Here is a 22342-nt window from a genome sequence, read left to right on the forward strand (position 1 = left end):
AGTCCAAAAGAGAAAAACAGATATCATCTATTAACACATATATATGGAACCCAGAAAAGTGGTACAGATGAATCTACTTGCAAGGCGGGAATTATGATGCAGATGTAGAGAAAGGACGTGTGAACACCGTGGGGGAAGGGGGAGGTGGGACCAGCTGGGAGAGTAGTGTTGACATATATACACTAAAATATGTGCAACAGCTAGCTAGCGGGAGGCTGCCGGGTAGGGCAGGGAGCTCAGCTCCGTGCTCTGTGAAGACCTAGAGGCGTGGGATGGGGCGGGGGAAGGTGTAAGGGAGGTTCAAGAAGAAGGGAACATATGTAAATATACACACATAGCTGATTCGCTTTGTTTTACAGCAGAAACTAGCACAACATTATAAGCAGCTATACTCCAATAAAAAGAAAATGAACAAATAGCCAAACCGAGGTAGTTTACACAAAATAATACCACCTACAGCAAACACTCAACAGACATTTAGTAAGAATGCGTTATGTGCCAGGCCACAGAAAACAGTGATGGACAAAACAGTACCTGTTCTCAGTGGAATGGAGATTCCAGTGAAGGATACAAACAAGTTAAGTAGGCAAGGTGCTATGACAGGTGTAACCACGTGCTAGGCATAGGGCCCTGGGGGAGGCTATACAAGAGAATTCCAGCCCAGATGCGGTGGGGACAGGGCAAGGAGGCAGGAAGTGAAGCCCATATTTAATGGTACAGGTTAGCCAGAGCACCAGCTGTTCCCTGCATCCAGGCGGCAGGAGTAGCATTGCCATGACACATTGGAAGTGGCACATATACCCTGATTCCCTAGTTCCCCACCACATGCCCAGTGCCTGGCACATGGTAGATACCAGTAACTATTTTGCTAAGAGCGAGTGGGTACATGCATGAGAGAGAGTTTGTCCTCAGAAGTAAAGATAACCTTGATAAAATTCAACATAAAATTCCTTATAATATTTAGCATATTTGATTCTACTTTCTGTACTATCAACTTGACGCTGTAGCTGTAGCCACATATTGAAGAAGAGGATAGACCAGTTCTAGAGACTGCCGCTATTAAACTATGTCTGCTGATGCCTGTAAATAGATGGATTGTAAGACACATTATTTATACCTGGAAGAACTGACTTCACTCATCCATTTAATTTTTCCAATTAACTGAAAGCCAGGTGACTTGGCTTTGGTCCGCTCTTTGTGGTCAAAATTTAGCATCACAGTCCTGATTAATTAGTGATAAGTCATTTAGCTTAAAAGAGCATAAAGTACATGATGGCAAATTTAGAAGATGAAAATTAGGCCACAGAGGAGCAATGCATTCAAGTGCTGCTTTTGTGATTAAAAATATCACTGCCAGAATGGAACTAATAGAAGCTACACAGGGAACCCAAGGCAAGGGTTTCTGATCTAGACAAGAGACCTATCCCATCCTGACTCCCAGCCCCTCACCCTTTACTTGGGACACGCCCACTCAGCCTCCTTGCCTTTCTCTTTGCTGTGGGGAGTGTGCATCTTTATGAGTCAGATAAAGGGCATCATTATCAAGATAAATGAACAGTGGACTTGTGTGTCAGTAAGATTTTGGTGTTTGTTTGTATGAAAAATTTAGCTTGTCATCCACCATGACTGTATGGAAAAGTCATGAAACTTTTGGAATATAACCTCCTCAGTTTAACAATAGGGGTTGAAAGTGCGAGTTCTGAAGTTAGAAGCTTGGATTTAGTTCCCAGTGCCACTACTTAATGCTTTGCATCAGATTCCTCATTGTAAAGTGGGAATTTCAAAAGTACCTACATTACAAGGTTATTGTAAGGATGAAATGGTTACTATATGTAAAGCACCTCGGTGCAGTGATCCCCTGATGCTGTCTAAGGCTCCTTTCAGAGATTTTGAGTGTCAAGAATGGGATGCCAGAAGCCTAGACTTAACACTCCTGCTGGGATGTGAGCAATTATTAGCTAAGAAATTTGCCTCTTTCCCCTTCTTGTATGGTGTTCAGGATATTGTATAATTGGTTAATATTCACAGGAAATAATCTGTTATTGAGAAAATATACTTGAGAGCTCATCGTGGACCTAGCTCTATGCTAGATGCCGTGGTTCATCAAAATACAGCTTGATTCTGCCCTCAAGGAGCTTGCAATTTAGTTACCGGAGACGTGGCGAGGACACGTCTAACAACACCAGTACAACAGGCCCAGTACTTAGTACTATAGGCAGTGGAGACTGTCAGTGAAAAGTCTTGAGAGATATGAGTATTACTTATATATCTTAATTTTCCAAAGAAAGGTATTATGTATGCATTTACAAAGCCGTTTATATAACAATATGAGTTATATGATCCCATTCTCCCCCCTCCTCTCTCTCTCTCTCACACATACGCACACACACACACGGCACGAACACATTTAGAAGGATACATACCAAACTGCTAACTGTGAACATCTCTGACAAAGCCAGTGGGTCTGACAGCAGAGATTACATTCTGCTTTTTTTATTTCTTATATGTTGATTGAATACTTTTTATAATAAATGTTTATTATTTGTAATCGGAAAAAAACGTATAATATTTTCTTTTAGTAAAAATATATCAAAGTCCCTGAAAAAGTTTCTCTCTAACAGTCATGATTTTAACTTGATAGTCATACAACTTGTTCTTCCATTATAAATGAAAATTATGCAGTTCATTAATGTATGTATTTGCAATACTCACAAACACTATTTGTCATTTTAGAATGATAAACAGCTTAAATCCATCTACTACTGTGCTAAAAAAAAAAAAATTCAGGATCTTGTTTGATAAAGAATTTAAACTCTTTCCAAGATAACCAATCATATCTCTAGAAAGATTAGCCAAGTTTGTTCCTCCTTCTTCATTTTGAATGCTCAGCTCTTTTCATTTCCTCATGGAAACCTAAAACTTTGACCCACTACCCACACACACACATAGACACACACACAACTTCACATTTTACTTGCTTTCCATCAAGTACAAAACGTACAACAAAACTAAATATATGCTTATTGATCTTTGAACTGTTTACTGCAGGCGGCTGTTTCATGATCTTTTCTGTCTTTATATATCATAAACAATGACAGCCAAATGTTATGTGATTGTTCACAGAAGAAGCGTATTAATTTTGTATGAATTCCCAGGTAACTGTTCTTAAATTTATGACCTGTCTTGCTTTTCTCCTGCATAGATATTGTAACCCAAGAATATGGCAATAATATCTAGTAAAATATTGAATTTATGGTTTAATTCTCTTTACCAGAACTATCCGGTAGCCACATAACTAATTTTTAATTCCCTATCAGTCCCATTTTAATAGCAAAAAGAAATATGTAAAATTAATTTTTAAAGTATTTAATGTAAGTTATCTAAGATATTATCATTTCAACATGTAAACAATATCAAGATTATGATTGAGATATTTTACACTTTTTTGTATGATATCTTCAAAATCCAGTGTTCATTTTACAAGTACAGTACATCTCAGTTTGGCGACTACAAACCGCAGTCGCCTTTGTGGCTAGAGGCTGCCATATCAAACAGCTGAGATCGAGGCAGTGGTTGTTACTTTCTTAAACCTGCTGTTATCATTTTATTCTTGGCAGATTTAAAGATACAAGCTATTTTGTAAGGTTTCTTTCCTTCCTAAAATTTAGTTCATAAATATGTCAAATTGTCTTCCTTAATGGGAAATATTTTATTTTTACTTTTAATCACTATTCATTTATCCTTGTGATGGATTTTTCCCACCAATAACTAGCCTTCTAAGGAAACTACAATATAAATACTTCTTATTTAGTATCTGTTAAATGATTTTCAGCAAAAGGTATAGTCTTGACTTTTAGACAGATGTAAAATGAATGCATTCTGAAAAAGTTACTTTACTCATATGAGTGAAGTAAGCAGGTGTTATAACTGTTTCAAAGGAAAAGTCAGGAAAGCATGAATTTATATGGAGGTAAACAATCGTGAGATGAGTTGCAAAAGGGAACATAGCCGTTTGTCCCACAAGAGGGAAGAAGTCAGTTAAGTCACTACCAGGTAGGACTGAGCTCAGTTAGATACTTATCATTTACAAAGAGTTGCAAATTAGCTCAAAGACATTGAGTAGAACTAGAATCTGATAACCCAAAAGGGTATACTGTAGATAATGCAGAGTTATCCATTAAAACACAAAATGGTTTTTACAAATCAAATTAGTAAATCTTGATATATTATTGGGTTGGCCAAAAAATTCATCTGGGTTTTTCTGTAACATGTTACAGAAATGAACATTTTGGCCAACCCAATACTTCTATTGACTATATGTTGCTGAAATGTGGTTAAAACATATCATGAATATACAGAATATATCTCCAATGACAACAGTCTATCAGCATTAACTACATTTTATGTCTGTTCTCATTAAATTATATTTATTCAATCATTCTTAAAGTTTGAAGCACATTAAAAGTTTGTATATCTACATCTAATTTGCTATTTGTTGTTCAGTGGCTAAGTCATGTCAGACTCTTTGCAACTAGTTATGGAAACTAGGATACTTTTTAAAAATTAAATTGGTTCATTACCTCCTCTTGTCTCTAGGTTTACCATGTGCTTCTATAAAACCTTTTATCATAGTGAATAAAAAATTGATATTTTAACCAAGCTGAGGTTGGCTTCCTCCATATTTGGAACAACTTGTGTTAAGAAGCTAAAGATTTTGGTGGGAGTTGGGGATGGGATGGGGAATAACAAGGAGAAAACAGATAAAATTGTAGACCCAGAGAACCCACATTATAAATATTATGACTAAAACGTATCTGTACTTAGGCCTTTGAATCTGATAATCCATTTAAGGCTACCTTGGCATCAAGCCCCAGTTCTGCTTTATTGTAAACTTAGGCAAGTCTGAAAGATTATGCTTCATTTTTCTCTTCGATGAATCACGGAGTGATATTAGATGCTTGTTAACCAACTCCAGCAGTATGATTCTTTGAAAGGAAGATCTCCGAAAGTGCATTTTCGCCAACCTCCCCCATAGGTATTAAAACAATGGGAAACAGGATCTGGCCCCAGGCTGAAACCAGCCTTCCAGCACTAGATAAGTAGGTTTGGGTCTTTCCAGCAGTCTCCAGCCCTCCTGGCGGTGTCATCCAACCCCTGTGATGCGAGTTTGCAGGCTGTCACAAAGGAACAGATGACCAAGCTCTTTGCACATTCTGCGGGCTTATCACTCCATTTCAGCTTTCACTGAAGAACTTCCCACCTCTCAAGTTCATAAGATAGACCTTGAATAAAAATTTGCATTCCTATGATTTAGAAATGGAAGCCCAATGATTTAGAGAAGAAAGCCATTTTCTTTTGCCTTGCAAGCAGAAAAAGAAATACAGCAGAACAAATATGCCAATGCAGAGAGAAATGGCTGGTGGCATCCTAACAGGACATATGCGAGTGTCGGGAAATTCCTCGTGGGACAGGGTGACAGGGCAGAAGAACACGGGAGGGGAAGTCGGGAGCCGCAGGGGCTGCATCCAGCTCTGCTAATTTTACTCATCCTCAGGGAGCCTCGCCAAGCTTACCCCAGGTGTGGTCATGGTACTCTAATTGGATAAGCTTTTATTTTTAATTAATTATTTTAAAAGTAAGAAAAAGTAGCATTGGCCAATATTAAAATAAACCAGCATTTTTTTTTTTTTGGCATGCATCAAACTTTTAGATCCCTTGGTAGAACCCAACTCATAAATGTGTAATATAGTACGAACATCCTCAGCTGTTCAGTCGTGTCTGACTCTGAGATCCCGTGGACTGCAGCCTGCCAGGCTCCTCTGTCCATGGGATTCTCCAAGCATGGATACTGGAATGGGTTGCCGTTTCCTTCTCCAGGGGATCTTCCCAACCCAGGGATTGAACCAGCTTCTCCTGCATTGCAGGCAGATTTCTTTTTATCATCTGAGGCACTAGGAAAGCCCTAAATGTATATGGATATAGAAAAGGAGTGTCAAACTTCAGAAAACAGGAAAGTCTCCTTCAGTTTCTCCTTCAGCCTGAGGACCAGGAATCTCCCCTCTGTGTAAATTTACAAAGGCCTAGCTTTCTGAAGATGTCTCTGGATCTAACCTCCATCCCGTGTGGCCATGGTCAAGGTCTGTAGGTCAGAATGCAGGGTGGTATGTGCAGCCGGGCCTTGACATTTAGAAAGCAGCTGCTGTATACTTATGTTGGGGGCTTTCAGGGTGAATATTTCCATGGAGTGGTTTTATCAACTATTTCTCTTTTCAACACTTCGTAGTATCTGTTATGACCTTTTTCCTAATAGAAGGAACTGTTGAGGAGTTAACACTTAACAACTGGCCTCAAGAGTTTCTTTTTGCATGCATATCATAGTTACTATTTTTAAGCACTAACTTTTTTGATAAAATATGCTTTTGAAATACTGTATTTCAAAATTCAATTGACTTTCTTCAAAACTGTCAAGAAAACCAACTTTTAAAAGTGAAAAGAAAGATAATCTGTTTTTAAAAATGACAGATTATGTACTGTTTAGGGGAAGTAAAGTTAATAATGAACAGACCCCTAACTTTCTAGGCACAGTAAATGCATTCACAGCCAGCACCTTCTGTGGATCCTACAGTGGGATCAGGCGCAGAGATCCAGCCTGCTTTGGAGGCCTGGACTATTAGACTATTCCTGGCTTTTCCATCTCCACCTCCCTCAGCTAACATTTTCCTTCCACTTGCTTTACTGCAGATCAGAGAAGAAATGGTCGTGTAAAAGGTCCCTGCCATAAGGTTTATCTTTCCTCTTTTTAGTTGGATTGTCTATTTAGAAAGAGAGCACGTACTCATTTTAGAAAATGTAAATAATGCATCATCATGGATAAAGAAGAAAGCACAGATGCTTGTAATCTTACCGCCATTGATATTTCTTGAAAAAATTCCATGCTTCTCTTTTTAGAGAGCTGTATAATTTAATGTGAATGGAATGATACTGAACATATTATTTTGCAACCTGATATTATTATTATTCAAAAATACACTGTGGGGATCTTTCCATGCCAGTCTTTTTCATAATTGACGTCATCCTTTTCATGGTCATACAATATTTCACTCTATGATACATCATCCAGCATTGATTTAATCAGCCACTTACGGATGAACATGATAGCAAAAGATAAAACTGAAATAAATGCATAAATAAGACTGTGGGTCCAAGGCGAGAATCCAGAGACAAAGCTATCCAATAGTGCCAGATGGAACTATGAGAAGATTAATGCCAAATCCAAGGCAGCAAATGATCAACTGAGGAGATGGATATCCAGATGTTCTGGCACTGTTAGAAGAAGGGCTTGTTTTTATTATGAACATGATGCCAGAGCTCCTCTATGAACCAGACTAGGTAATGGCTTAGTGCCAAGGTACAAAGGCAATAAGACATACCTGTTAGGCCGTACACACTAGTACAGGCTGTGATGTACAAGCTGATATCCAGCCATGAGACACAGGCAGGAGCTGATTCACAACATCCAGGTGAGGGGCCTAGCTTCCACAGGGTGTGAGGAAGAGGGAGGGAGTGGACTTCACGGGATTGAGGACAGCATCTCTGAATCTGATGCATGAACATAGGACCACAAAACCTGGGAGGAGACACAGGACAGGAAATTTCAGAACCTTGGTCTAGAAATTCAACAAGTGCTCTGGATTTCAGAGAAAGCTAAATTCTGCTGATGCTGCTAGTTGAAGAGAAAGCCACATTATCTGTGATATCTTCACAACAGACCAACAGTTTGTAAAGAAGGTATGCAGTTTTCTAGTGAACTGAAGGGATGCAGGCAGCCAGATCTCAGAAATCAGGCCAAAGTAACTCACTTGATAATTCTCAGCTAGAAAGAAAGGTGGGCTGAGCCTTTGCCAAGCCATCTAGCTTTATCTCATTCTACAGTTCCAGTGGGCACCCAGCCAGCAGATCCTTAGCTTTATTCTAGATGCTTTTTTTTTCATTCATTCATTCTTTCAATAAATATTTATTGAGCACCTGCTGTGTATCAGACACTCTGCTCTGTGCTGCAAACAGATAAATAAAACATAGCCATTGCTCATTTCAAAGAAAAAGAGAAAATATACTACAACTGTGAGAGAGAGTCTATAGAGAAGTTTGGGTTGAAAGAGGAATATTTTTATGCAAAAAAAAGACTAGTATCACTTTACTAATCAGTTGGAGATTTGGTGGGAGAGATAAGCATTCGGCTAATATTTCAAATAGTGTTTCTTATGAACTCAGTGACTCCAAGGCACCAAATTAGTTAGGGTCATATCCATACTCACCAAATATTTGTTAATCATCTACTATTTGCCAGGCATTATTCCAGGCCCTGGGGATACAGTAGAAAGAAGAGAGACACTGGAATTTATGGCCTGGTGGTAAGGGAAGAAAATAAGCAAGAAAAATACCAGTGATGAGGGCTATGCAGAGAATTAAATTATAATAATGTGAGAGGCTGCTTTAGCCTCAGTGGTCATGCATGCCTCTTTGAGGAACTGATTTTGAAGCTCAACTCTGAATGGAAAGAAGGAGCCATCCCCTGAGACAGAGAATTCCAGACCCGTTAGTGCAAAAGTTCCAAGCCTGGAATGTGTGCAGTAAGCCTGTAGGAACAGCAAGAAGAGGCTGTGACTGGAGTAGAGGGGTCAAGGGGCAGGGTGGCAGGGTGAGAGGTCATTGTGGAGGCAGGGACCGGTCATGCAACATGACTTTGAAGCCTGTAGGACATTTGGGGTGGAGCTATGGACTGAGCAGGCAGCACATCCAGTTACCTAGGTGCTCAAAAAAGAAAAAAAAAGTAGGAAGATTCTTGATCTGGGTACCTCTTACCCTGTTACATTGATGGCACCACTGAGGAGGGTTTAAATTCCATTTTGTCAGAACCTGATTTTAGGGATGCATTTGCTGCGTTTTCATACATTGGGATCTAGTCATTCATTTCACATGAAATTGGTAAGAGCCTGCTAGGTGGAGAAGTAGCAATCGAGGGGAGATGTGAATGACAAGAAGAGGCTGACCATGTGAAGACTGTCTAGGGCTGGAGGAGCATTCCAGGCAAAGGAGGGAACAGCAAGTGGGAGAACTGCAGCCAGGAGCTTGCTGAGTCCAGAAGGGACTAGAAGGCCTGAGTGGCTGGGGCCCGGAGGGCAAGGGCAAGAGTGTTAGAGGTACAGCATCTGGTTCAGAGGGCTCCCCAGGCCATGGCTCTTCTGTATGTTACATGAGGCCAAGGTAGTGTCCTAATGCTTGCATTTTGAAAAGATCCCTCCATTTAGAAAGATGGTAACGATAACCCTATGTGCAAAACAGAAAAAGAAACACAGAAGTGCAGAACAGACTTTTGAACTCCATGGGAGAAGGTGAGGGTGGGATGTTTCAAAAGAACAGCATGTATATTATCTATGGTGAATCAGATCACTAGCCCAGGTGGGATGCATGAGACGAGTGCTCGGGCCTGGTGCACTGGGAGGACCCAGAGGAGTCGGGTGGAGAGGGAGGTGGGAGGGGGGATCGGGATGGGGAATACGTGTAACTCAATGGCTGATTCGTGTCAATGTATGACAAAACCCACTGAAATGTTGTGAAGTGATTGGCCTCCAACTAATAAAATAAAATTTAAAAAAAAAAAAAAGAAAAGAAAAGATCCCTCCCACTGCTATGTAGAGCTTAGAGTGTGGGAATCCAAGAAAGGAAACCCAGAAGAGGCTGGGACCACAGTCTGTGGAAGATGTGATGTCCACATGGGCCAAGCAGTGGTCCTGGGGGAAGGGACAGTGAGCAGATTCAGAACAGATTCTGAAAGGAAGCCAGACAAGACATCACGGTGACAGAACAGAGCAGGAGGAACCATGAGTGGTTCCTGAGTTTGCATCCTGAGCTCCAGGGCAGATGATGGTGGCAGTAAGTTGGGGGAAGACTGCGAGAGGTTGGCTTTGGGCAGCACTGGGAATCAGAAGAGGGGTGAGGTAGCAGTGTATGGGATATATTTTTGATTGCTCATATTTGCAATTTCCACCAGACATCCAAGCAAGCAGTGTTGAATTGGTGGTTAGATATTTGAGTGTGGGGCTTAGGAGAGAGGTCAGGGTTAGAGATGTATGCAAGGGGTCAGCAGCATTAAAACCTTGAAGCATGTGCACACAGGTCCTTCCTAGCACAGACTCAGAGAGGATGCTGAACACATGCTGCTCTCTTCCTCATGCTCGTCTCTGGGAGAGTAAATGACATTGGGAAACTATATCTGCTTTAAAAGATAAAGAGAATCCAAGGGACTTCTTGGTGGTCCAGGGGTTAGGACTGTGCCTTTCAACACAGGGAGTGCAGGTTCAATCCCTGGTGGGGAAGACAAGATCCTACATGCCTCACAGGGCCAAAAAACTAGAACATAAACAACAGATGCAACATTGTAACAAATTCAATGAAGACTTTAAAAATGGTTCACATTTTTAAAATGTTAAAAACCCAGAGGGCTGGGATGGGGAGGGAGGTGGTGATGGGGGGATGGGGAGGGAGGTGGTGATGGGGAGGGGGTTCAGGATGGGGAACACATGTACACCCATGGTGGATTCATGTCAATGTATGGAAAACCAATACAATATTGTAAAGTTTAATTAATTAATTAAAAATAAAATATTAGAAAATTTAAAAAATAATAATAAATGAATAAAGAGAATCCAGACAGCCACATCTTCAACAACAACAAAAAAGAGGCATTGCCAGAGTTCGATTTGATTTGAGAAAGCTTCTGAAATTCTGACCTAATCTTCCAGTGCATAATTTTATTAGATGTGGACCTTTTATTTCTTTCTGCTTTTATGAACTTACTCTTCAGTCATATGAGGATGTAGCTGAGGATCCCCCTATATAACTTCTGCCAAGAGGTGAAATAGTTTATGCATGTTTCTTTGAAAGAAATTTAATCATCTGCATGATTCTTCAAGATGTGAATTTACAGTTAATATTCTCCACCAAGGAATACTAGTAACATAAAGTAGTTTGGTCAGATTATTTCTGATAAAATAAGAAACTCTGAAGGGTGTTAATGAAAAACAGTAGCTAAATCACACATAAAATGTGCTTATACCTTAAAATCACATTCTGTGAAAACGAGAATAGGCACATCTAGCTTTTAGAAAAGTATAATGTATGGACAACAATGCTGCAATTCATTATGTAATGATAATTGTAATTATCTCTGCTAGGTTGTTTCTATGTAATTTAATTATTCACTCCAACACAGAATAATATTATTAAAGAATAAAGATGGTAATTATTAATATGTTCTGCCCTGGGGTGAGAGTAGGATGTTTAATTAATGAACCACCCTCTCTGTTACCTTATGGATGACTCATTGATAAGATGTGTGCAATATAGCAGGCGGTTAGGTGTTCTCCCCTGCTAATGGATTATTCAAATCATTTTCTCAACCAGAGTGGAAAAAAAGTCACTGTCTGTAACCCAGAAATGATATTGGCAAAGAAGCTGAATAATCAGCAGAACAGCTTGGAATAGTGTTCGTTCTGGACGACTGACAACATACAAAGAGGAAAAAAAAATCTTTAGGGCTTGATGCAAGGCTGAATCCAGTTCACATTTTCTTGAAAGTGGCCTACTTCTTTGCCTCAGATGTTTCATATTTTTGAATGTTTCTAAAAGATAAAGTTCCCCGAACCTATCATAAGAAGTCTTTAGTAAAAAGCATTTTGCCAGTATTACAGTTTTCCTTCTTTAAAGACCATGGATCTTTTCAAACCTTTAGCAGGAAGAAGTAAAATTAGAAAAGCTACCACAAATTTTATCCTACTCCACAACCTACCCCAAACGTAGGTTTATAACTAATATTTGTTATGATTAATCATAATAGTTTTTTTACCTTTCTGTGATTTATATAAAATTAATATGAGATGGTTAAAGTTTGGGAATAGATTTGATTCTGAAAGACACACACTCATGTGTGCTCAAACACACAAAAGCATACGTGTCTCAGGATAATTAACACATCCACATTTTTAATTAAAGAATGATCCCAAATATTTAATAAATACTCCAAGTGCTTTATAAAACACTAAAAATGTTTTGCTGCATATGTAATCTGGCCTCTATAGCAATGAAAATGTTTTGCTATTATAGGATCTGACCATATAGGGGCCAAACTCCCAAGTTTGGTATGAGCAACTCCTGCTGTAACAGGAACAATTAGGCAACGTGCACATGTCTTCATAAGGACCAAGATCATGGGTAAGCTACTAAAAAAATCACTCAACACTTGCTTGTTGGAAAAAAGCATAATGTTAGGTACTGGCTAAGTAATTATGCTGAAGTATGAATATATATTTAATAATTTATATAAATGTAGATATACATATGTAATTGGTCCTGCTTTAAAAGAGATTCCAATTTGTCAAGGGAGGAATAAATATTTAACTATATACTAGTGATTTAAATGAGATAAATCTCTCAAAACTCTTGGTTTTATTACATAATCTGTCAGAATCATAGGCTTATTATTCTTTAATAAATGTAAGGAGAAGTGAAAAGTACAAAAAGCTCCTTTTTTGGTTGCTAAAAAATGTACAAATATTTATATCTTTTAAAAACGTGTGTGTGTGTGTGTGTGTGTGTGTGTGTGTGTTAGTTGCTCAGTTGTATCTTACTCTTTGTGATCCCATGGACTGTAGCTCACCAGGCTCCTCTGTCCATGAAATTTCTCCAGGCAAAAATAGTAGAGTAGGTTGCCATTCCCTCCTCTGGTGTATCTTCCCAACCCAGGGATCGAACCTGGGCCTCCTGCATTCCAGGCAGATTCTGTACCATCTGAGACACCAGGGAAGCCCCTTTAATAAACATTTATTTAGCAACAACTTTATAGACAAGGAAACAGTTAGACATTCAGCGTTTCAGAAGTTAACAGTTAAAATTGTCAAGACCTAGTGACCATCTTTGGAGTTGAGGTGTCCTCAGTAACTATTTTTATAAATAACATTTTCAAGGACAGGTTTTCAAGTAGCAGAAATCAGAAAAGAATGGTGTAGTTACGTAAGTCTCCACAGTGAGCCAGAGTTTAAGACTGATACTCTTGTGGGTGTTCTCAAGTTCAGAATTCTTTTTTTTTTACTTTAATTTTTATTATATATTGGAGTATAATTGATTTACAATACTGTATTAGTTTCAGGTGTACAACAGAGTGACCCAGTTATTCATACACATATACCCATTCTTTTGCAGATTCTTTTCCCATAAAATTGTTAGAAAATACTGCATAGAGTTCCCTGCATTATACATTAGGTCCTTGTTGATTATCTATTCTATATTTAGTATAGTGTGTATGTTAATCCCAACTCCTAATTTATCCCTCCTCCCCAACTTTCCCCTTTGAAAACTGAAAGTTTATTTTTGAACAAATTCTTTTTTATTAAGCAAGATAGTGTCTAAATATCTGTGTTGGCAAGGGGAATGGAAGCATCTCTGTTTCCTGAGATTTTTTTCACTAGAAGATGTTAATAGAGGAATTGGTCTCTCAAGGCTAAGCACTGAAATCTTATTTGTTAGCATTAAGACAAAAGGGAAGCTTTAAGAAACTCAAATTTATAATAAGGAACTAGCAATCATGGAATACTATGTAAATAGCAGAGATATGTGATGGACTTTGGTAACACCTAATAAACAGCACCTCCTGGAATTCACACCCTGATATTCACACCCTTATATGGTTCCCTCACACTGATTCTACATTTGGCCATGTTGACCACGCTGCGTAACAGAACATTAGTAAGCATGATGTGAGCTGAGGTTTGGTAAGTGCAGCTTTGAATGGCAGGATCAGGAAAACTCACAGTTTTTATTTAACAAAAGGGAATTAGTGAAGGTTTTTAAACAAAAGGGTTGACAGATTCAAAGTAGTGCTTCAAGAATCTGATTTGATTGTGGTGTGTAAACTAGAGTCACAGGGAGAAGCTTGGTTGGTGATCAGGGTAGAGAGAACACTTGAAAGATTATCATTCTCTAGGTTGGCCTCTGCATTAGAATAGAAGAGAGACAATCAACGCTGAGATTTCTATTTCTTAATGAAGGACAGCAAGAAGGGACTAAGGCACCATGGTGATGCAGTAGCTTTCTCTAACCACTAGGGGCAGAGGTGGACAGCTCTAGCCAAGTCCCTCCAGAATGTTCCCCAGGATCCATTCATCCTTTCATGGTCATGAGAACAAAAGACGGCAACAAGGCAAGCTCATGGTATTTATCTTTTGGTTTTATCTCCTTTCCTAACATCCCATGAAAGAACACTCCAACTCATTCCAAGGAGTCCAGAAATTTCTAACTAATCTGGATGGCTCACTTCCAACATAATGATCTAAATTTGCATTCTCATGATTTTCAGAATTCACAGCTCAAAAATCCTAAATTGCTTAAACTTTACAAATAAGGTAAGGAAGTCATAGTTAATAGTGTATAGAAAGCCATAAAAACACAGTAAAGAAGTAAAATATTTTTCAATGACAGTAAAATGATGATGCATTCACATGACCATGAAGCCAAGAGTGAGTGTGTCAAGATCCAGGTAGGAAGGAGGAGCAGCCAGCAGAAGAAAGTATTGGATGCTTTGTATGCATCACCTGACTTCCATAAAGAGGTCCTCCCAAGAGAGCAGCAGATTCATACTGTGTATCTGGGAAAGTGCGTCATCATAAAGATTTCAGATAAAGTCCTAAGAAGGACAGGCCAACAGTGGGATGAGCCATCCAGCTAAGGGTGAATAGAATTTTGTAAACAGTCAAAGTGGAGCGGTGAAGGCAAGGTGTGCCTGGGACCAGGAGACTGACTAGCTATAGGTGTGGCCTAGAACAGGGTACATACTGGTCCTAATTAGTGGCCACAATTACAGCACACGGAGGCTTGTCTTCAGGAAGATGTTGGAGTATTGGGTTGGCCGAAAAAGTTAGTTCAGGTTTTTCTGTAAGATCTTATGGAAACATCCGAACGCACTTTTGGCCAACCCAATAGAAGCATAACCTTGGGAACTCACATAGGAGACTTTCCTATGTGGACTTGGAATCAGATGAGAGTCATCTGCCTCAAAAGACTGAAGCTGCCTATTTCAGAAGCTGGATAAGTGAGGACTAACCAGAGCGGGCCAGAAGCGTCTGTCAGAGCATCATAGTATGAAAGCAGATAGGTACCTCTTTTGGATAAGTCATGGGGAGTGAGGAGAGAAGAGCCCCCAGGAACATTCGTCAGCGATTTTGTTACTCACAGTGTGTGGAGTAATCCATGCTGGGTAACTTGATTGAGACCAGTGCTGATTCCTGGGGGGGAGAGGGCACAGCTGTCAATGAGTGCCTTTCTTCCAAATCAGGTGAGCAGCCCCCGGGGTGACAGAAGAGGCAGTGGGAAGTCAGGGTTAAGACTGACTGGGTCCTCCCACGACACCCCCTCCTAGCAATCCCCAGGACCAATTTATTCCAACCATCTGCTTTTCTCCGCTTCTGCTCCCAGGCTGCAAATGATGCCGGAGAAATCAGATACCTGTGCCAGTTGGCACCCAGACAACCTCAGCTGGGCCCTCCATACTACTCAGCAATCCTTTCACGTGTCCTAAATACTTTCTATTTACAGTGCCTGAAGCAGCTGTTCCAAAGCCTTTTATTTTCCTCAAAATCCCTATCTCTCTTCCCTTTCCTCATTCTCAGCTACTGACCCTGCTTCTACCTCACAGAGAAAATAGAGGGCATCATCTCCGCTTCCCTAGTCCGTAACATAGTACCCCAAACACAGTGTGTGTGTGTGTGTGTGTGTGTGTGAGAGTCACTCAGTTGTGTCTGACCCTTTGTGACCCCATGGACTGTAACCTAACAGGCTCTTCTGTCCATGGGGATTCTCCAGGCAAGAGTACTGGAGTGGAGTGCCATGCCCTCCTCCAGGGCATCTTCCCGACCCAGGGATCAAACCCAGGTCTCCTGCATTGCAGGCTGATTCTTTACCATCTAAGCCACCAGGGAAACCCCCAAACATAGTAGGGGTGCAATAAATGAATGAGTGAATTTATGATGAATGATAATTGGTACATGTCAGTTTCTCTTCCTTCCTAACTGTGTATCAGGACCTATTCTTGCTTCCTTCATGCCTTCTTAGAGAAGATTCTCTGTCTGCTTTTTTAAGGCCAGTTCCTCCAGTGAGGCTCCCAGTTCTGTCTGCCCCCATCCCTCCCAGGATTCAGCCGCATTGCTGTTGTCCCCCAGCGTCTGTATCTCTTTCCATCCTCTACACTTCAGCCCCCACACGTGTACTGAAGGCTCTGGCTCAGTGTCATCCAGCACCTACGTGCTGAGCGCCTAGTGCATGTAAGGCACTGCCCTTAGCACTAGGGAGAGATTGGTGGGCAAGAAAACAAAAAAATCTCCTGCCCTTTAATGGAGGGAAGGCAGATCACATCCTAATGAAGGTAACAAGTGATAAATAGATGTGTACAAACGCCTTAGGGGAAAAATATGCAGGAATGGGGCAGAGAGTACTAGGGCAGGAGTGGAGATGTTCCTTTAAATGGAGCCATCAGTAATGGGGACACTGAGCCGAGATCTGAAGGCCGTGAAGGAGTAAGCCATGTGGAAAATCTGCATTCGAAGCAGAGGGCATGCCCAGCCAAGGACCAGCGGCAGGGCGGATGTGTCCTTAGTGTAAATCGGGAGTGACTGAGAAGATGGTGGCTGCAGCGGCGTAGGGAGGGGACGGGAACAGGATGGGAGGTCAGGGGGACCAGGTCCGCAGGGCCTTGGGGGGGCACTGAGGGCCTGGACTCTGCCTTTTACCCTGGGTAAACTGGGAAGCTCATGGGAAGGTTCCAAATAGGGGGATGACAGGAGTTGACATATTTAAAGAATCCCTCTGGCTGCGGTGTTGCAAATTAAAGGGGCAGACATAGAAACAGGAAGCGTGATGAGGTTCACCCAGGCCCACCATCCTGTCCCATCTTCATTCACTCCTCTCTGCTTTAGGTTTCTATTGCCCTTGTGAAAATGCACTTGGCTAAGGTCACAGATAAGTGCCAGATGCCAGGCCCTGGAGCTTCTGCTGCATGTCTGAGCTCCTTTATGAAGCCTCAGGGCCACAGCAAGCCCACTGTGCCCTTACCTGTCACAAGTCCTGCCCAGGCAGAAGACCCCTCCTGTGCGGGGCAGGGGAATCACGACTGCCCTTGAGGCCTGACTCTGTCTTCCCCATCTAACTTAGAGCATTGTTTGGAGGCCAAAATCCTGTGAAAGCTGACAGGTAATGGGAACAGAAAGGACCCCCACCCCCACCCCCCGGAAGACGGCAGACTTCTCACCTCCCCAGAATGGGTGTCACATAGGCAGCTGGTTCAGGGCTGCCACACACTTTCTCAGTTTTCCTAGGAATCCCCACATCTGAAGTTTTGTGTCAATTGTCAGCATTTTAAAATGTTGGTAATGAACTTAAATTTTGAAAAACGTTTTATGAATCAAACAAAATGTATCTATCAGTCATATGCAACCAGTCAGGCACGAGTTTGCCTCTTAGAGGATTTTTTTTTTTTTTAGAAACCTAATAAGCTATAGTTCAGGAAACAAACAAACAAACAAAAAATGCCTCTTCCTTCCTCTCTCCACCCCACCACTCTTTTCCCAGACTCTTCTGATGAGCGTTCTGCTCCTTTCCACACTCATGTTGCCCCCAGAGTCTTCTTTCTGCATCTCAAACTATATGCATAAAGACTGCTTCTTTATACTTCTTTGATTTCTAAGAATATCTGTATGCCAGTGGTCTCCAAATTTAATAAGGCTAACCTGAGCCTCTTTTCTTTTCTTTTCTTTTCTTTTTTTTCTGAGCCTCTTTCTTAAGCTTTAAAACCGTTCTTCTCTGATCTTGAACACTTGAACACTTGGGTGCCCCTGAACTTCTCAAATTCAACTAAGGTGAAACTTAAGGCCACTATGTTCCTCTCAATATTCTAGCTTACTCACACCATTCCCCCTTTCTTTGCTCTGTGTTCCTCAACGTAGTAACACTAACCACTGAAAGAGATAAACCACAAAATCTTAATGCCTTGCCACAGTAAGACTGGATTGCTTGCTCCTCAGCCCAGTGTCAGAGAAGGCAATGGCACCCCACTCCAGTACTCTTGCCTGGAAAATCCCATGGACGGAGGAGCCTGGTAGGCTGCAGTCCCTGTGGTCTCGAAGAGTCAGACATGACTGAGCGGCTTCACTTTCACTTTTCACTTTCATGCATTGAAGAAGGAAATGGCAACCCACTCCAGTGATCTGGTCTGGGGAATCCCAGGAACGGGGGAGCCTGGTGGGCTGCCGTCTATGGGGTTGCACAGAGTCGGACACGACTGAAGTGACAGCAGCAGCAGCCCAGTGGGGGTCACCATCCACTGCAGCCCCGCAGGGCTGGGGTGGTGGGGAAGTCCTGCTCCAAGCACTGTTCAGGGCCAGCCTCCTTTCGTCCTGTGATGTGGCATCTTCAATACCTTGCCTGGAAGGTTACTGCAGATGGAGAAGAGAGAGAATGCACAGATCCGGAAGTGGGATGTGCATCACATCTGCCCACACTGCACTGTGCAGATATTTACTCCTGACTATATGCAGAAGGTCTGGACAGCGAACTTAGCTGTGTGCCCTGGGAGAGGAGGAGAAGGAAGAACATGGGGCATTGCTGGGGTTCTCAGTCAGGCTACACAGGCCTCCGAGAGAGAAATGGGAGAATCAACCTCCATTTTGTGGGTTGAATCTCAGAAAATTCTCACCCCTTCTGCTCTTTTTAATCCTCAACCTCATCACTTCGTGCTGGAGCCTTTGACACGGCCCTTGTCCTTCACTGGCGTACCACTGCTGCTCTCAGGAGAAAAACCAATCCTGCTCTAGCTGACTTCAATCTACCTTCTTAGCTTCCTCCTTCAGTCCTTTCTGCAACTCCCTCAAAGCCCTTCACCAGAATTCCTTACTTTTTTCTTCAAATAGCTGCCCAGAGTTGGTGTGCGTGTGTCTGCCAGGGGTATTCCTTTGTTCTAGAATGTCTAGCCCTGCCTTCACCACCTCAAAAATCTTCTTTGAGCCTCAAAACCCATCTTAAACATCACTTTTTCTTAGAAACCTTCCCAGACCCCACAGTCAGAAATAATTTGTCTGTGCATCCAAAACAATACCTATTACAGTACAGCATTTTAGCACATTTACTTATAAATGTTTTTGTGTGTCTCTGCTCCCATAAGACTGGGGATTTCTTGAGGAGGACTATGTTTTATGTATAATTCCTTTGGCTCTATTTGTCAGCCCTAACTATTGTTTAAAACTGGTACACGCAAATGCTCAGCTGATGCTTGGTGAATAAATGAATTTTTTGGTAATTATACCATAATGCAAATTAGAACTCTACATTTTTAGACTAATCCAGTCTAGTATTTTTCTTCATTTCAGAGTTTTACTGTGTATTCTTGTAGGGAAAGGGAAAATTAGCCAAAATGGTGTGGTCAGGCTCTCTCGCCCCACAGCGTCTTGCCCTTGCCCCATGTTTTGTAAAAAATGGCCATGTAACAGCTGAGATCACTTATAGCGCTGTGCGTGCATGTCTCGAGGTGTTCATCTGGACATGGGCTACTTTTGTTCTATAAACTTTGCCTGGAAAGCCCTGGTGGTGGTGCGTGGTACGCCTATGTGAGCTCCGCCACTTAAGCCCTGGCTGTTGCTGTGTTGGGGCTACACGGAAGCAGCATCATGGGTATGTTGTATGAGGTTCTGTAACAGCAACTTTATGGTTAGTTGTGCCTGCTGCTTCGGCTGCCACGTCAGCCAGGAGCAAGGCTGTGTTATGGCCGCCGTGCCAGCCAGGGAGAATAAACGTGTCTGCAGTTCCTGGGGCTACTCGAGTCTCTGTCCAGCCTCTTAGCTCGTGTCTTGCCTACTCTGGGTTCAGGGGACAGTGCGACAGTATGAACTGTGAGAATAGCAAGACAACGCTCTAGGAGCTGTTAGCTATCGAAATCTCATAGGATTGTGGGTGAAAATTTAGTAAAAGTAGCATCCTTCACCAGCTAAGTTAGCAAATTTTTCTCTGAGGACAGAAAAATTTTTGGCTACATCTCAGCAAGAGGTAGGACCTTCTGGATTTCACCCTCTTCATCTAACTAGTTTTACAAATTGCAGATCCTAGACTCATTAAAGAGTAGGTAAAGGAGAACAGACATTTGATGGTTTTCTGAGAACTGGTTATTTCTTCCACTTCTACTTACTTAGAGTCATTTCCAATAAGAAAGTGAGTACAGGCAGGGCAAAGGTGGAAATCTCAATTAATCCAGTGCTACCTGACTTTAAAACTTGGATAAAGGCTACAATGGGCTTTGATACTACCTAGTAATTTCAGATTGCCTTGCCTTTCTTGTCCTATTTATCATGAATAAGTAGGAGTGAGTGATAAGGAGAGAGCCTCATTATTAAATGAGACATGCAGAGAACACTAACTTGCTTGCCCACATCTCTGCCTCTCATACCCAAGCTGAATGTCAAGGTAGTGTATTAAAATTATTCATACCCTTGGCCTCATCTATCACATCTACATGAATGACTCCCAAATGTATATCTTGAGTTTAGATGTCTCCTCCAAGTTCCCTGGATCTGACTGACTCTGGGCATTTCTACTCAGATGACCCAGGAGACTTTAATTCAACACGTCAAAAACTGAATTAATCACCCACCCACCCCGCAAACCTACTGCAGGTCCTATCGTCTCTTGCTCAATTAATAGTATCGTCATTCTCCCAGGCAGACAGGATTGAGAACACAAGGTCATTTTTGAGGGCTCTTGCATTTCATCAACAGTCATTTCTTAAACCACATTCATTCTGTCTCTGCTCAAGCATTATGATAAAATGTCATTCTGTTCTTCTGTTTTTCAATATAGGCAGCCCAGAGCTGAATACTCATAATGTCAGTCTCAAAAGGAAGAGAACAAGCCAATGCTAACAGCAGAGTCACAAAGGCAGACTGACCACATCCAGGTTCTCGCTCTGGCGCTTAATCTCTGAATGTCTGGAATATCAGACCCAAGTATTTTATATGACAAAACCAGGAGGGTGCTCTTTTACTCAGAATTTTGTGACTTCAACAACTACAAAAAATGAACTTGTTGATTTGTCAGAAATGGACCCATGACAGATAGTTGGAAGGATACTTATACAAATTTAAAAGGGTATTTTCAAGGAGCTGGAAATGAATCACTGGTAGATTATGCATGCTAGGCATCCAGCCTCCTAATCATTACAATGAATTTTGTAGAGTTGAATGGCATGGAATATTTAGGAAATTTCAAATAGTTGCTTATCCACATTTCTTAAAGTGCATAGTACCAATAGGCCATGGAGAAAATGACTTGAACCTGGCCCACCGTCAGGATCAGATCTAGAGATGCCTCACTGGTGACATTTGCACAGAGGAAGTGAGAACCTGTGGGGAAAGGAGGACAACTCCAGGGACCCAGAAGCGCTGGTGTGGGAACCTCCTCTCAAAGAGGTGGTCGTGAACCTTGGAAAGGTATTTCTTACTGGTCTAAGGCAGGAGAGCTCTGAAGGGTGGGAACAGAGGAGGTCTGCAGTGTCACGGACATACTCCTGGCAGTAAATTGGGGGCAGTGGGGCAACGCTGGTCAGACAGTGAAGTGACGGGAAGACCTGTGGATTCCAACAGATGGGAATGTGGATCTGGAGGTGGCAGCTCTGATCAAATGAGACAGCCCACCTCTCCTAGAGGGAGACTGAATAACTTGGAGGGAGCTTCCAAATTTGGTTCCCCGAGACTCAAAGCACTGATATTAGGAAAGGTGATATATTTATTCTCACTGAACTGAGAGACCTGGGTCTATGTATTGAAGTAGGGCAAATTATTGTGAATGCACCTGGGGTACCAGTTTGTCTCCAAGTCCTTTTCTCTAAGAAAATAATGTTGGTCTGGTCTGCATCCTTCTTGGAACTTACAGATAGTCTGTGTCTTCAAATTATCTTAAATCTGGATATCTTGTTTCTTACTCCAGGGTAGTTAGTAACTAGCTTTTGCTCTTTGCCTATATGCTTGCTCAGAGCATTTCCTTTATGAACTGTAATTGTCAGTTGATTTTCAGTGAAATCTTTGCATCCTTCCAATGTAATCAGCAGAATGCTGACAGTGTCTGTGTGATGCTGCAGCTCTCTGCCTCCTGAGACAGATCCAGGCTGTGTCTGTTTCAGGAGTCTCTGGTGGCCAGTTGGAGCTGGTGTAATCAGTGTTCTGGAATCTCCTGGGGGTCTTAGGTCGAGCTTTTAAAA

The 22342-nt window shown here is 41.6% G+C and overlaps 1 protein-coding gene and 1 non-coding gene across 2 annotated transcripts in view; one reads left to right on the forward strand and one right to left on the reverse strand.

Annotated features, from left to right (window-relative positions):
- RAB3C (RAB3C, member RAS oncogene family) overlaps nt 1-22342 on the forward strand; it is a 280487-nt gene that overhangs the window by 182267 nt on the left and 75878 nt on the right. The window lies entirely within an intron of this gene.
- On the reverse strand, nt 12790-12861 carry TRNAS-GGA (transfer RNA serine (anticodon GGA)). The gene has a single exon. It is a non-coding gene; the product is annotated as a tRNA-Ser (tRNA).

The sequence above is a fragment of the Muntiacus reevesi genome, chromosome 14, assembly GCF_963930625.1.
Source record: "Muntiacus reevesi chromosome 14, mMunRee1.1, whole genome shotgun sequence".
Lineage (NCBI taxonomy): Eukaryota > Metazoa > Chordata > Mammalia > Artiodactyla > Cervidae > Muntiacus > Muntiacus reevesi.